Source organism: Rattus norvegicus, chromosome 11 (genome assembly GCF_036323735.1).
Source record: "Rattus norvegicus strain BN/NHsdMcwi chromosome 11, GRCr8, whole genome shotgun sequence".
Taxonomy (NCBI): Eukaryota; Metazoa; Chordata; class Mammalia; order Rodentia; family Muridae; genus Rattus; species Rattus norvegicus.
This window is the reverse complement of record NC_086029.1, coordinates 73,856,145-73,868,707: the sequence shown is the minus strand read 5'-3', so window position 1 is coordinate 73,868,707 and position 12,563 is coordinate 73,856,145. Positions and strand designations below refer to the sequence as shown.

At 41.2% G+C, this 12,563-nt stretch overlaps 1 protein-coding gene and 1 long non-coding RNA gene across 4 annotated transcripts in view; one reads left to right on the top strand and one right to left on the bottom strand.

Moving 5' to 3' along the window:
- Positions 1-12,563, top strand: part of Lsamp (limbic system-associated membrane protein) — a 2,169,735-nt gene that overhangs the window by 354,312 nt on the left and 1,802,860 nt on the right. The gene's annotated exons all lie outside the window — the stretch shown is intronic.
- The window catches only part of LOC134481073 (uncharacterized), a 33,101-nt gene that overhangs the window by 3,645 nt on the left and 16,893 nt on the right, over positions 1-12,563 (bottom strand). The window contains exon 4 of one of the 2 annotated variants that reach the window (XR_010056286.1): positions 1,147-1,302. This is a non-coding gene — a long non-coding RNA (uncharacterized LOC134481073). Of the gene's footprint in view, positions 1-792; positions 1,303-12,563 lie in introns of those variants that run through there. The other variant, XR_010056284.1, reaches the window with a different exon arrangement.

Sequence of the window (12,563 nt, the reverse complement as noted above, 5' to 3'; positions counted from 1 at the left end):
ACGTAGCTCATTTGAGGCCAATGAGAGCCTTGACCTCAAAAAACGTATGGATTACAGCTGAGAAATAATGCACTATGCCACTGTTTGGTCTGTAACAACGCCTGGCACAGAGAGACAAGTACTTCCAAGTACTCTTACACACACACACACACACACACACACACACGCTACTGAAAATAAAAAAATAAAGCAATGGCAGGGTGAATGACTCTTGCCAGAAATCATGGCATGAAATGAGAATGAGAATCTATGAGGGTCAAAGCAGTCAGAGACTGAAGAAGCATGTAGTATGTGGATGGAGATACTGCAGAGAGTTGATGGTCCAAGCAGACAGAACATTTTGAATACTGATATCAGATTGAATGTACCATTCTTTAGGGATATTGAACCGACTGCACAAAAATCAAAATGAAAGACCTGGTGGGTCAGAAGGAGCCACAACGTCAAGACAGTCTGAGGGCATAAGAAAGAAATTGTGGCTGATTTTTAAGGCAATGAATTACATGTGGCTTTGTTGAAAATCAAAAGACGCTGTTGGCATAGCCAAGCTGAAGGCATGAATACATTGGTAAAATCTATCTTTGTGGAAAAAAATTATCTCTGAGCGGGTATTTTAAGCACAGCCTTAGCACCTGTAAGCTCAGCTTTGGCAGCGAACCACCGATGCCTATAGAGCTGTGCTCCACACCAGAGAAATAAATCAGCTCCGCCTTTTCTGCAGTCAGCTCACATGCCTGAGGTATAATATATGGGCTTCTCCTACTCGTAGCTCCAGGAGTAGGAGTGGGAGGAGGCCCAGGGTTGAAAGGTGCTAGTCTCAGGCTTGTAAATACACCTTTGAGTTAAAAAGAGCTATCATGTGTACAGCTCACTCCACCCTCCCATTTTGCGAGCACAGGCTCATCCTTCAGCTAGCAGGGAGGGAATTGCCACATCATTTCACTCCACCAAGTTCCCTTGACTTGGCAGTTTTTCTAATTGCCTGGCGGTCACAGACTATACTCTGTCTTTTGCTGATACAGAGACCTGGGAAATGAGGGAATAGGAAATTTCCACAGCTCTTCTGGGAACCACAGCCCACTGCTGTCCTTGAACTGAGAGCTGTTCACAATAAACCAGTCAGTCTCTTTCCATCGTTTGGCTCACCTGATTTACTTTTATTCCCAACCAGTTCTCAGGTTAACTTCCCTTCTATCTCCACCACTTCGCTCAGGACATGTTTTTGTATTTCTGAGCAGAAATTGTCCACCTTGCAAATAGTCTGCAGACTGTACTTGGTTTGTAGTTGGGCTCCATCATTCCCTATTAAGGAAAATAAAATAATATCTTGAGAATCAATCAGAGTAACCTGTGTCCAAAAAACAGAATACTTAAAGACATTTCTTCAACTTCAGCTTCCTGGAAACATTTTTAAACCTCAACGAGTCACTATAGTTATCCTGACTAAAGACTTGCACTCACAATTTATTGGGGGATCTGAGAAATGGAAAGGAAGTAGAAGTGAATGGTGAAGTCCAGTCGAAAGACAGAATGGCTGTGCTTATATGCTGAGACCCTGCTGAACAGCTCCATCATTAACAATTACCAATCCCTGATCATGAAATCACAAAACACATCTGCCTTGTAAAAAATGTATTTTTAGGCTTTAAAGTCATTACTTTAGAACACATTCAAAGGTACATAAATACGACAAAGATCACCCTGAGTTTTCGCTCTATTCCTCTAAATAATGCAATATATTGGAGCAAACACTGAAATAGTATTGATGTTATTATTAATGAAAGATTTTAAAACTAACACCTGTCTTTCCCTATTTTGTAATAAACTGACACCTTCATACATTTATATAATGGATTTCTGTCTTTTTTACCTCCTATTCCTTTGCCTCATTGCCCCCTCAAACACACCTGAAACTTTCTCAATGAAGTCCCCTCCTACTTTCATCTCTCTTTGATGTGTGACAGATTGAGCTTAATTAGAATTGCTTGCCCTTTTATGGCTTCAAAAGTTAATTTAATAAAGCAAGAGTAACTTTCTGCGGCTATACCAGCGAAGAAAGTGGCATATACCCTGCGACAAGCAGTAGCTATTTTAGTTCTAGAATCTCATTCCAGGCCATATCACCTTGGCTAATCAAGACGACAAGTATTTCTCAGAACCCCTGCTCCTGATGACTTTGGCAGTTTTGAGTAATGACCAGATATTTTGTGGAATGTCCATCAGTTGAAGTGGGTTATTATTTTTCTAATAGAGTGAGGTTATGAATTTTTGGGAAAGATCACCATGGAGACAAAAGAATATTGTGACAAAATATCATCATGGGTGCATACATCAAATATGACTCATTTCAGTCAATATTAACAGTGAGCATTGAAGAAGTGTTTCTCACTGCTTTTCCACCCACAGTGTAGATTAGGTGACAAAGTCACTGTACATATCCCATACTTAAGGAGTGGCAAGTTATCTATTTCCTTGAAATGAGATAATTTGCATAAGTGATTAGTAATTTTTCTGAACATTAAGTTTATTTATCTCATTAACTTAATGTATGTAGACAAGTCTGCATTCACGGATGTTGGTCTTGTGAAAGTGGTCATTAAATACTAATTTATTTGGATGCTCAAGGTGTGCAGTCATGGCCATGGGTACTCTCTCACTTATCTCCTGTGTCCCTCTTACATGTCCCATCAGTGTGCTCATTTGTGAGCATTTCTTTCCTTCTGGAACTGACAACTCATTCCAAGTTCATTTTGAATAGAACTTTCCCTAGTCCTAGTGAGTCCTTTCCTGAATGAATCATGGCTTATGACATTGAAGAATAATGTTAGGCACCAATAGACAGACACCGGGTTATGGACAAATTACTTGAGTGCCAAACCTGGAAATTCTGTGTCAAGATCTATTAGATGATGAATGCTAATTGTACAAACCACCCAAGGGAAGCACTAGTGTTTTGGCTTAGAGGATGGGGAGATAGGGGTCAAGGTACATAGGACAATCAGCATGATGCGCTAAAACACTGACTTAATGCTATGAAGGTAAGGATGACAGTGTATTTTATTCAAAATTTGTGCTATACATGGGTGAGTTTTAACAGTGCTTGTTATTGGGAAAAGAAGATAATGGACATGCTCACTTCTTGCACTGCAATAAATTAATTATAGACAATATAATTTATTTTAATAATAGTAGAGAGATTGCAGATTGTGTGTGTGTGTTAGAGAGAGAGAGAGAGAGAGAGAGAGAGAGAGAGAGAGAGAATACATAAACAGTGAGAATCAAAGTAGGAAGTTAATCTCTGATTATCAAATTCTAGAACTGTAACTTTTAGCCATTTATTAAATGATGAAATTTGTGGGGCGGGTGTTTCTAGAGAGGTTCACAGGAGAAGTAAAACCTTACCCTGAGAGTGGGCAGCCCCAGCATGTAGGCTGAGATTGGGACTGAATGAAAAGGAGGATGTAAACTGTGTTAACCTTACCTTCTCTCTCTGACTCCCTCCTTATTCAGGCTGAAGAAGTGCTTCACACTCTTGGCATGTGGCCATCTTCTCTATGGTGGACTGTATCCCATATGTATTAAAACCCCAGGGGGAAAAGCATTGTTTCCTTAAATTATTTTAACAACCTTTTTTTTTTTGGTCACAGTAATAGTAAAAGTAACAGACAAAATTGGTACCAGCAGTGATTAGATGAAAACAGAAGTGTGTTTCCAGTATTTTCTATGATTTAGGGTAGGAATTCCTCTATACTATGAAGATACGTCAAGGGATGGTAAAGGTAGAGTTTCGTCATGAACGTGGCACGGAGTAAATACTTGACGAATTCTACTCTCTCCCTTGTCATCTCCATCTTCATCACCTTCATTATCTGCTGCCGTGCATTTATGTCCCTGTTTCCTACACTTGAACCACTTGATAAGAATTTCCCTGTCTCCTGTATCATGGCCTTACACAAATGGGTAAATTAAAATGGCAAATAATGCACCCATGGGTGCCTAACGCCATCAAGCAGAACATTTGGCTAGTGAATTCGTTGGGTTTTACTGTGCAATTTTCTTCTCTTTGTACAGCAGTGGAAGGGAAGTCAAATAAAACATAAGAAAGGTGCACTGAAGGGGGGAAGCTATAGCTACCTTTAGCTAATGTGACCAGGGAGCTTGAAATCATTTGTGAGCTGGCCCAAATCTCTTTTGTCTCTAGTGTCTGTTCTCCTCCTAATTCCCTTCATCTTGACCCTCTGTATGTCCCTCCCTGCAGGTGGGTGTTAATGTGGTGAGAATACCTGTGTTCCACTCTCTCTTCTATGAAGCAAAGGAAAAGAAATAGAAAACGGGGCGAGGAAAGAGAGGCAGGTACCATGGCGATCACAGTGATCGTCAACTTCATAAATCCTCATGCATTAGCCTCATTTTCTACCTATTAAATCTAAGTTATATGCAGTCATAACTCAAATAAAATAAAACAATTCTCATTTCTACTTTAGTGTTGGAGCAGCCTGAGAGACTTGCTCAGAGAGCACATATTTTTCCTAAGCACATGCAGATGCTGAATTAAAGGAGATTAGAAAGAAAGAAAGCTATGATAATGAGCTGGGGTCCCGATTTCCTCTTTCAAACACCCTGTCTATGGATTAAGCACCTTTGATCCAGGAAGAGAGATCAGAGAATCATTGAGACAGGGCATTCTGTGAGGTCACTAATCTCAAGTTGAGTACTTTTAATGCAAATCAACCCATTCAAGAACATACAGGCCAACCAGGCCTGGCTGACTACTACATTTTCTCTCTAGGAAGGTAAAGAGTTTTGGCTTGCTGTTTACCACTTGCTAAGCTCCCGTCAGGTGAGAGCAAGTTAATAATATAGGGTCCAAAAGATGTGAGAATAACTGAGTTTGTATTAAAAAGAGTGCGGATGTAGATCTCTCCTGAGAGACGCAGCCAGAATACTGCAAATACATAGGCAAATGCCAGCAGCAAACCACGGAACTGAGAACGGGACACCCGTTGAAGGATTCAGAGAAAGGACTGAAAGAGCTTGAAGGGGCTCGAGACCCCTTATGAACAACAATACCAACTAACCAGAGCTTCCAGGGACTAAGCTACTACCCAAAGACTATACATGGACTGACCCTGGACTCCAACCTCATAGGTAGCAATGAGTAGCCTAGTAAGGGCACTGTGGAAGGGGAAGCCCCTTGGTCCTTCCAAGACCGGATCCCCAAAATCCCCAGTGAATGGGATTGTTGGGGGGAGGGCGGTAATGGGGGTAGGATGGGGAGGGGAACACCCATATAGAAGTCGAGGGGGAGGGGTTAGGTGAATGTTGACCTGGAAACCAGGAAAGGGAATAACAATTGAAATGTAAATAAGAAATGCCCAATTTAATAAAGATGGAGGGAAAAAAAAGTGTGCCCTAATTTACCCTTCTCATTTTCTATTGCCTTATCTTCTAGCTACAGCCAATTCATGAGCATCACTTAAAACCTTTTTTCTCTGTCATTGAAGACAAGGAAATCATCCCAATACTGTTGGTTCCCTTACAATGCCTAATGGGCCTCAGTGGCAGCCATACCTGAATTGCAATCAGTAAAACAAGGACTAAATGAGCAAAAAATGAAAGGAGTAGACCGTTTTCTGTAATTTAATTGTTGTTTGGTTGTTGCTTTGGTGGTTGGACATCAAATCCAGGGCCCCATCAAGGAAACACAATTGGTTTCCCATCGAACTGCTTCATCCCTACCCTAGACAATTGTTCTTGCTGGCTTCCTCCATAGAGAATGAAAAAGGACTAAAGAGCACACAGAAAATTGCCACATGGCTTCACTTATTTGTGGCGGCTGGAGTAGGTGGTACTTTAGAAGTAAAACGTAATTACCAGACATGAGGAAAGATAAGAGTGAGGAGAGGTAGAGAGGATGATTAATGGGAACCAAATCAAAATCAGATGGTAAAAAAAAAAAAAAAACAAAAAAAAAACAAAAAAAAAACAAAACAAACAAACAAAAAAAACCCCTTCTATGTTCAAAAGCAAAGTAGGCTAACTGTGGTTGACAAAAATAAACACTGTGCATTTTGACATAGCTACCAAAAGAGGCTTATGAATGTTTCCAGCCCAAATAGGGAAGATTATGGAAATAAGTCTGATGTATTCATCACAAACTGCTTACATTATCAAAATACCCAGCTATACCTCGGTAAATGCGTAAATGCCATATTTTAATTGAAAAATAAGTGGAGCCGAAGGAGTGGAGAAATGCTAGGTCTCTCTCTACCTGTCATGCCTCTCCTCGCTCCCTGTGCTGTTTGTCTTTGATTGCTTCCTCCCCCAAATCATAAGATAGAAAAGCTGAGAACAATCCAGGTGATTGTCCATAGTAATCATCTTTTTCTAATAAATGAGAAGTTAATTCCAAAGAGATGGTAAACATTTGTCAAGTGACTGCGAAACCAACTGTCAGCCATGTTTTCTGGTGTCTGTACCGTTAAGCAGTCATTCTCTACATTGCTTCCTCTTCTTATTTTCTTTAATCTTTTTTTTCCCTTTCATCCCATAACCATCCCTAAGTGCATGCCGAGTTAGCCCTATATTTAGTTAGTCGTGTTTCTGCTATATTTGCAACTTAACTTATGGGCAGAAACATGGACACAAAACTGTTTCCTGGGAGAGCTTTGTCTTGATGCTGACTAGTATTCCCTGGCCCTGGGCACCTGTCCAAGAGCAGGTGCCTTTCTCTGCAAACAGCTCTGTGGGTATGTCTTGAAGAAAGCAGGTGCAGGTCCAACACTGCCATTCTGCTGCTTCAGGGTTATGATCTATCACAGACACATCGCTCACCAAGAGAAAGAAAGGCAACCAAGAGCTGCCAACATTAGCAACCCTAAGCCTGGGAGGTGGGCACATAGAGCATCTGTAACAGCTTAGGGATTCTTTGCTTGATGAATGAGGAAGAGCATAAGGAAAGACACTTGAATTTGTTTACATAAGACTATTGTCCATGAACCCGAGACCTTTAGGTCGTAATGAAATACCTGTCTAGTTTTCTCAGGTTGAGCAGGAGCTGAAAAGTGAGACACAGAAGGCCTGAATTTACATCATTATAAGCTCTTGGGGGACAAATTATTCCTGTTTAATAATCTGCACTTAGGTCACACATTGCCCATTAATTTAGACATGCATAGAATATGTGCGAACATTATAGATAAGTGAATGGAAGGTACTGAAAACAGATCTTACAGTTTATAAGAAGCACAACTCATTAATGTTAATAAAATATTATAGGAGCATGAAGGGAAAGGCAGGGCATAGCATAGAGTGGATGGTACAGGAGCATACCGAATGAAAAATCATTGAGAAGGAATAAAATGTGCAGTGGGGTGTAATACAAAAAGAGTTATGCGCAGCAACTTACAGGCTTAAATGCTTCGGGGCCGTTTGAGCTAACCCAATCACAGAAAGACATACATGGTATGCACTCATTGATAAGTGGCTATTAGCCCAAATGCTTGAATTACCCTAGATACCTAGAACAAATGAAACTCAAGACGGATGATCAAAATGTGAATGCTTCACTCCTTCTTTAAAAGGGGAACAAGAATACCCTTGGCAGGGAAAAGAGAGGCAAAGATTAAAACAGAGACTGAAGGAACACCCATTCAGAGCCTGCCCCATATGTGGCCCATACATATACAGCCACCCAATTAGACAAGATGGATGAAGCAAAGAAGTGCAGACCGACAGGAGCCGGATGTAGATCGCTCCTGAGAGACACAGCCAGAATACAGCAAATACAGAGGCGAATGCCAGCAGCAAACCACTGAACTGAGAATAGGACCCCCGTTGAAGGAATCAGAGAAAGAACTGGAAGATCTTGAAGGGGCTCGAGACCCCATATGTACAACAATGCTAAGCAACCAGAGCTTCCAGGGACTAAGTCACTACCTAAAGACTATACATGGACTGACCCTGGACTCTGACCTCATAGGTAGCAATGAATATCCTAGTAAGAGCACCAGTGGAAGGGGAAGCCCTGGGTCCTGCTAAGACTGAACCCCCAGTGAACTAGACTGGTGGGGGGAGGGCGGCAATGGGGGGAGGGTTGGGAGGGGAACACCCATAAGGAAGGGGAGGGGGGAGGGGGATGTTTGCCCGGATACCGGGAAAGGGAATAACACTCGAAATGTATATAAGAAATACTCAAGTTAATAAAAAAAAAAACGCACAAAAAAAATTAAAAAAAAAGAAAGCCTACAAACATGTTATTTTCTAGAATATGGACTTGGTTTTAAAAGTACTTAAAGATAAACGCAGCATCCAACTGCTAAACTCAGATGCACTGTGTTGAATGAAAGAAGTGTACCAACAGATGTGATGAGTGTACGTTACAATCTGAACTAGGGTCATAGTAGTCACTGAGAGGTGAGAAGGAATACATGAATAGTACAGTTCTAGGTAGGAACAAGTGAGCAAGTGAACAGGTCTGATAATGGATGCACTTGGAGGATGCCGTGACACCATACAGAACTATGAAATAATGACCCAGATCAGCTGTGAAAAAATTTCAGCTAGCATGCATCTCCCATGCATTGTCTAGGATGGAATTTTTTTCAACAGTTAGTGGGGAACCCTAGAAAATGCTAACATACCTTCAAACTGAACAAAAGCCTACGAGCAAAAAATAGTTTCAGGCAAGGTACAATTTTTATAGGACAAGCCTTAGGTAGCAGAGGTAAATGGATTAGAAAACTGTGAGAAAGACCTCCCCAGGGCTCAGAAAAGGCAGCCAAGTTTAAGAATAAAGAATATATTGAGAGTTTCATGTTTCTAGGGAGCAAGCAGATGACCAACAAGTGGTCTTATTTTATACTTAAAAAACTGGGATCGGGAAATGAAGAGGCTTTCAGACTTGAAGGACTGAGAAGTAGGGCTGTGCTCTATTGCAGACAGAATCTGAACCAATATGGGTCCCATCAGTACTGTAGTATTGTCATTTAATATTACAAACTGATGTATAACAAGAGAACTTACTCACAGTCTGGAGGCTAAGAAAGCCACATCAACAACCTAACATCTGGTGGGAACTTAGGTGATGACTTCTATTCACAGTAATGTGACTGCATTTGGAGTCCTCTGGGAGGCACGCCACTGGTCTGCCTTCACGGTTAAAGCAGGGAAGGAGAAACCAGGCTTGCATCAGCACACATCTCTTTCTGTCGACTGAATGCAGACTCAGTGTGACCAGTCACCATGCTAGAGCTGTCATTGTGACACCCTAAACTTTCTATCTATGAGACAAAATATTCATTTCAAAAATTGCATTTTTCCTCAGCTATAGAACAAAAAGAACACCCAAGGCAGCCTCTTTTCTTATGTAGCAGAAGTGGAAGGAAATGGAATCTACTTAAATGGTGCAGCAAATAGGGTTTGAGTCTACTTTTCAGTAACATGTATGTACATCTGTGTGTGTTAATAGATGAGTATGTGCACCTCAATGGAAGTGTTGTCCACAGAGGCCAGGAGAGATTACTGGATCCTGGAACTAGAGTTATAAGCTGTTGTTAGCTTCCTAATATCAGAGCTGGTAACTGAATTTGGGTCCTCTATAGAAACAGTATGCACTCCTAACTGTGGAACAATCTTGCCAGCCCTTGAGGACACTTTTATAACAACTTAGCCAAGAGAGAGTGAGGCTATATCCATGATAAAGATGTAATCTATTTGGTGACCTGATGCCATTTTAAAGAGTTTCTTATCCTTTTTGAGTATGAGATAGCTTTTTGAAATACAATATGAATAGAAAAGCATAAAAAATATACAATTTTATGAACTTCCACAGATTGAAAACACTTATGTAAACAGTACTTGGATCGAGAGAGAGAGAGAGAGAGAGAGAGAGAGAGAGAGAGAGAGAGAGAGAGGGAGGAGGAGGAGGAGGAGGAGGAGGAGGAGGAAAAGGAGGAGGAGGAGGAATCAACAGGTCTTCCAGAAGCTTCCATGCCATCTCCCATCTTTAGGATTTGATTCACAGTAACCACTTTCTAATTCCTATCACCACAATTTACTTTTCTCCTCTTCTTAACTTTCAAATAAAGATTTTCTTAACATGACTGCACTGTAGATTAAAGTTTTCAACCCATGGTCCTTTCAAGCCACAGCACAAGAGATTAGAGGAAGATTGTGTATAAACATGGAGGTGACAACTACAGATTTGGGGTTCAAGAACAAAAAGACAATTATATCTTCATATAGGCACATAACATCTTTCTATTGCAGAGTGACTTCTGGGCTAGCCTCTTATTTCAAATCCCTTTCCTCATATTTTCCTTCATTGGATGTCACACTACTAATGAGATACATAGAGATAGTGTGCCATGTTCTTGGAAATTGGTGTACAGACTACTCTTAAAATATTTGCTGTTCTTTCAGATCTGCTTTTTTCAGTATGGCCCAGGGCTATAAATCTCACAGAACATGAGCTTATAGTCTCCCTGTGGACCTGGCCTCCACTTAAGCATATAGAGACCATCAGTGTTTCTCTACTTCTTCACAAAAGGCTCTTGATATTCACCTTTTCCTTTTCCTTTCATGTATACTCCTGCCTTTATTTTAAGACTTATCCTGCCTCTTCATTTTTTTATCTTTGGCTCTGGAGATCAAATCCAAGGCCTTGAACATGCTAGACAAACACACTGTCTTGGAGTTAAATCTCAAGCCCTCACTTTTTCTTCTATCAGCAAAGCTTTGTTCTCACATTTATACCTTTATGCATTATTGCAGAAACTGGGATATTAATTCAGTTCTTTATAGCTTTGACATAATCATTTCCATACCTGTATATCTGTACTCCTGTCAACTGTGCATTACTAGGAAGGCATACCTAAGATAATCGGCCTTAAGAGAGTTTAGCAGTTATTTTTTGTGACTGTGATAAAACACCATGACCAAGGGAGTTTATAAAAGAAGTCATTTATTTTGGATTGCAGTTCCAGATTGAGGATCAAAAATGTCACAGAAGGCATGACAAGAAGGACCAGAGTAAGAAACTCATTTCCCATTATTTTATCCACACACAGAAAGTAGAGATGAACTAACTGGAAGTGGAGCAAAGCTCTACACCATCAAAGATCGCTCTTACTAACAGTTCCTTCGGCAAGGGTCCACTTCCCAAGGGTTCTGTACAACCCAAACAGCAGCATCAAGCAGATACCAAGTATTCCTATTGGGTCATGGTTTCAGGGGGTCTATTTCCACAGCGAGTTGTTCCTGATCAGTTTGAGCCCCTGGCAAGATAGTGGATCATGACTAGAGCCTGGGGTAGAGAGGAATGTGTACCTCATGTTGGTTAGGAATTGAGGAGAAAGAGGTAACTACGATCTGAGTATCTTCTTCAAAAGCCCACCTTCCTCCCTCTTTTATCCTTAAAGTTTTACCTTCTTCCAATACTGAACAGTCTGGACATGGAATTAGAGGATGGTCAGTGCCCAAGCTAGTGAAAGGAATTGCCCTTCCCCTGAGGCTGAGCATATCTTTATCCCATTTTCCTCTTAGCAACCCAGCAATTAGGTAGACCAAGCAATGATACTCATCTCAGAAGCAGAAAATCTGAAGACTTCATGTGACTTATAGAATGTGCTGGTCCTAGAACTCAAGGTGATATTCAGTGTTTCTAACTCCCTTTCTTTTTTTTTTCTTTTTTTTTTTTTTTCGGAGCTGGGGACCGAACCCAGGGCCTTGCACTTGTTAGGCAAGCGCTCTACCACTGAGCTAAATCCCCAACCCCTCTAACTCCCTTTCAATTCTTACTCATGAACACACCTCTCTCTCTCTCTCTCTCTCTCTCTCTCTCTCTCTCTCTCTCTCTCTCTCTCTCACACACACACACACACACACACACACACACACACACACACACACACACACACATAAACACACACACAAATCCCACAGGCCTCTCTTTCATCACTGAGGCATGAGAAGATGATGTGACTTACTTGTTTTTAAGCAAAATTACTAGTTACAGAGTCAAGGCTAAAAGCCTGTCAGTCTTCATAACTTACAGTTCATTGGTCATTTCATCTCCAGCACACCCTCTCCATTGTTGACATGCATACAAGCCTTTTTTCCCCTAAATTCCTTGCAGAATGTCTCCTCCTCCACCTCCTCCTCCTTCTCTTCCTCCTCCTCCTCCTCTTCCTCTTCCTCCTCCTCCTCTTCCTCTTCCTCCTCCTTCTCTTTCTCTTCCTCCTCCTTCTCTTCCTCCTCCTTCTCCTCCTCCTTCTCCTCCTCCTCCTTCTCTCCCTCATCCTCTCCCTCCTCCTCCTCCTCTTCTTCTTCCCCCTCCCCCTCCCTCTCCTCTCTTGAGGTACATAATGTAGTAAGGATGGGAGGGGATTTTGCCTGCCCCTTCTGTTTCAGATATTGATATTTGACTGGACAAAGTAAGCAGTTCCAACTCTGCTGAGTGCCTCTGCAAAGGTTGCATAAATTCTTCTTTGTCTCTATTTCAAATTTCCTAAGCTTTGTGAATGGAGTATGCCTTCATAGAGGCTCTGGGATAATCAAATAAA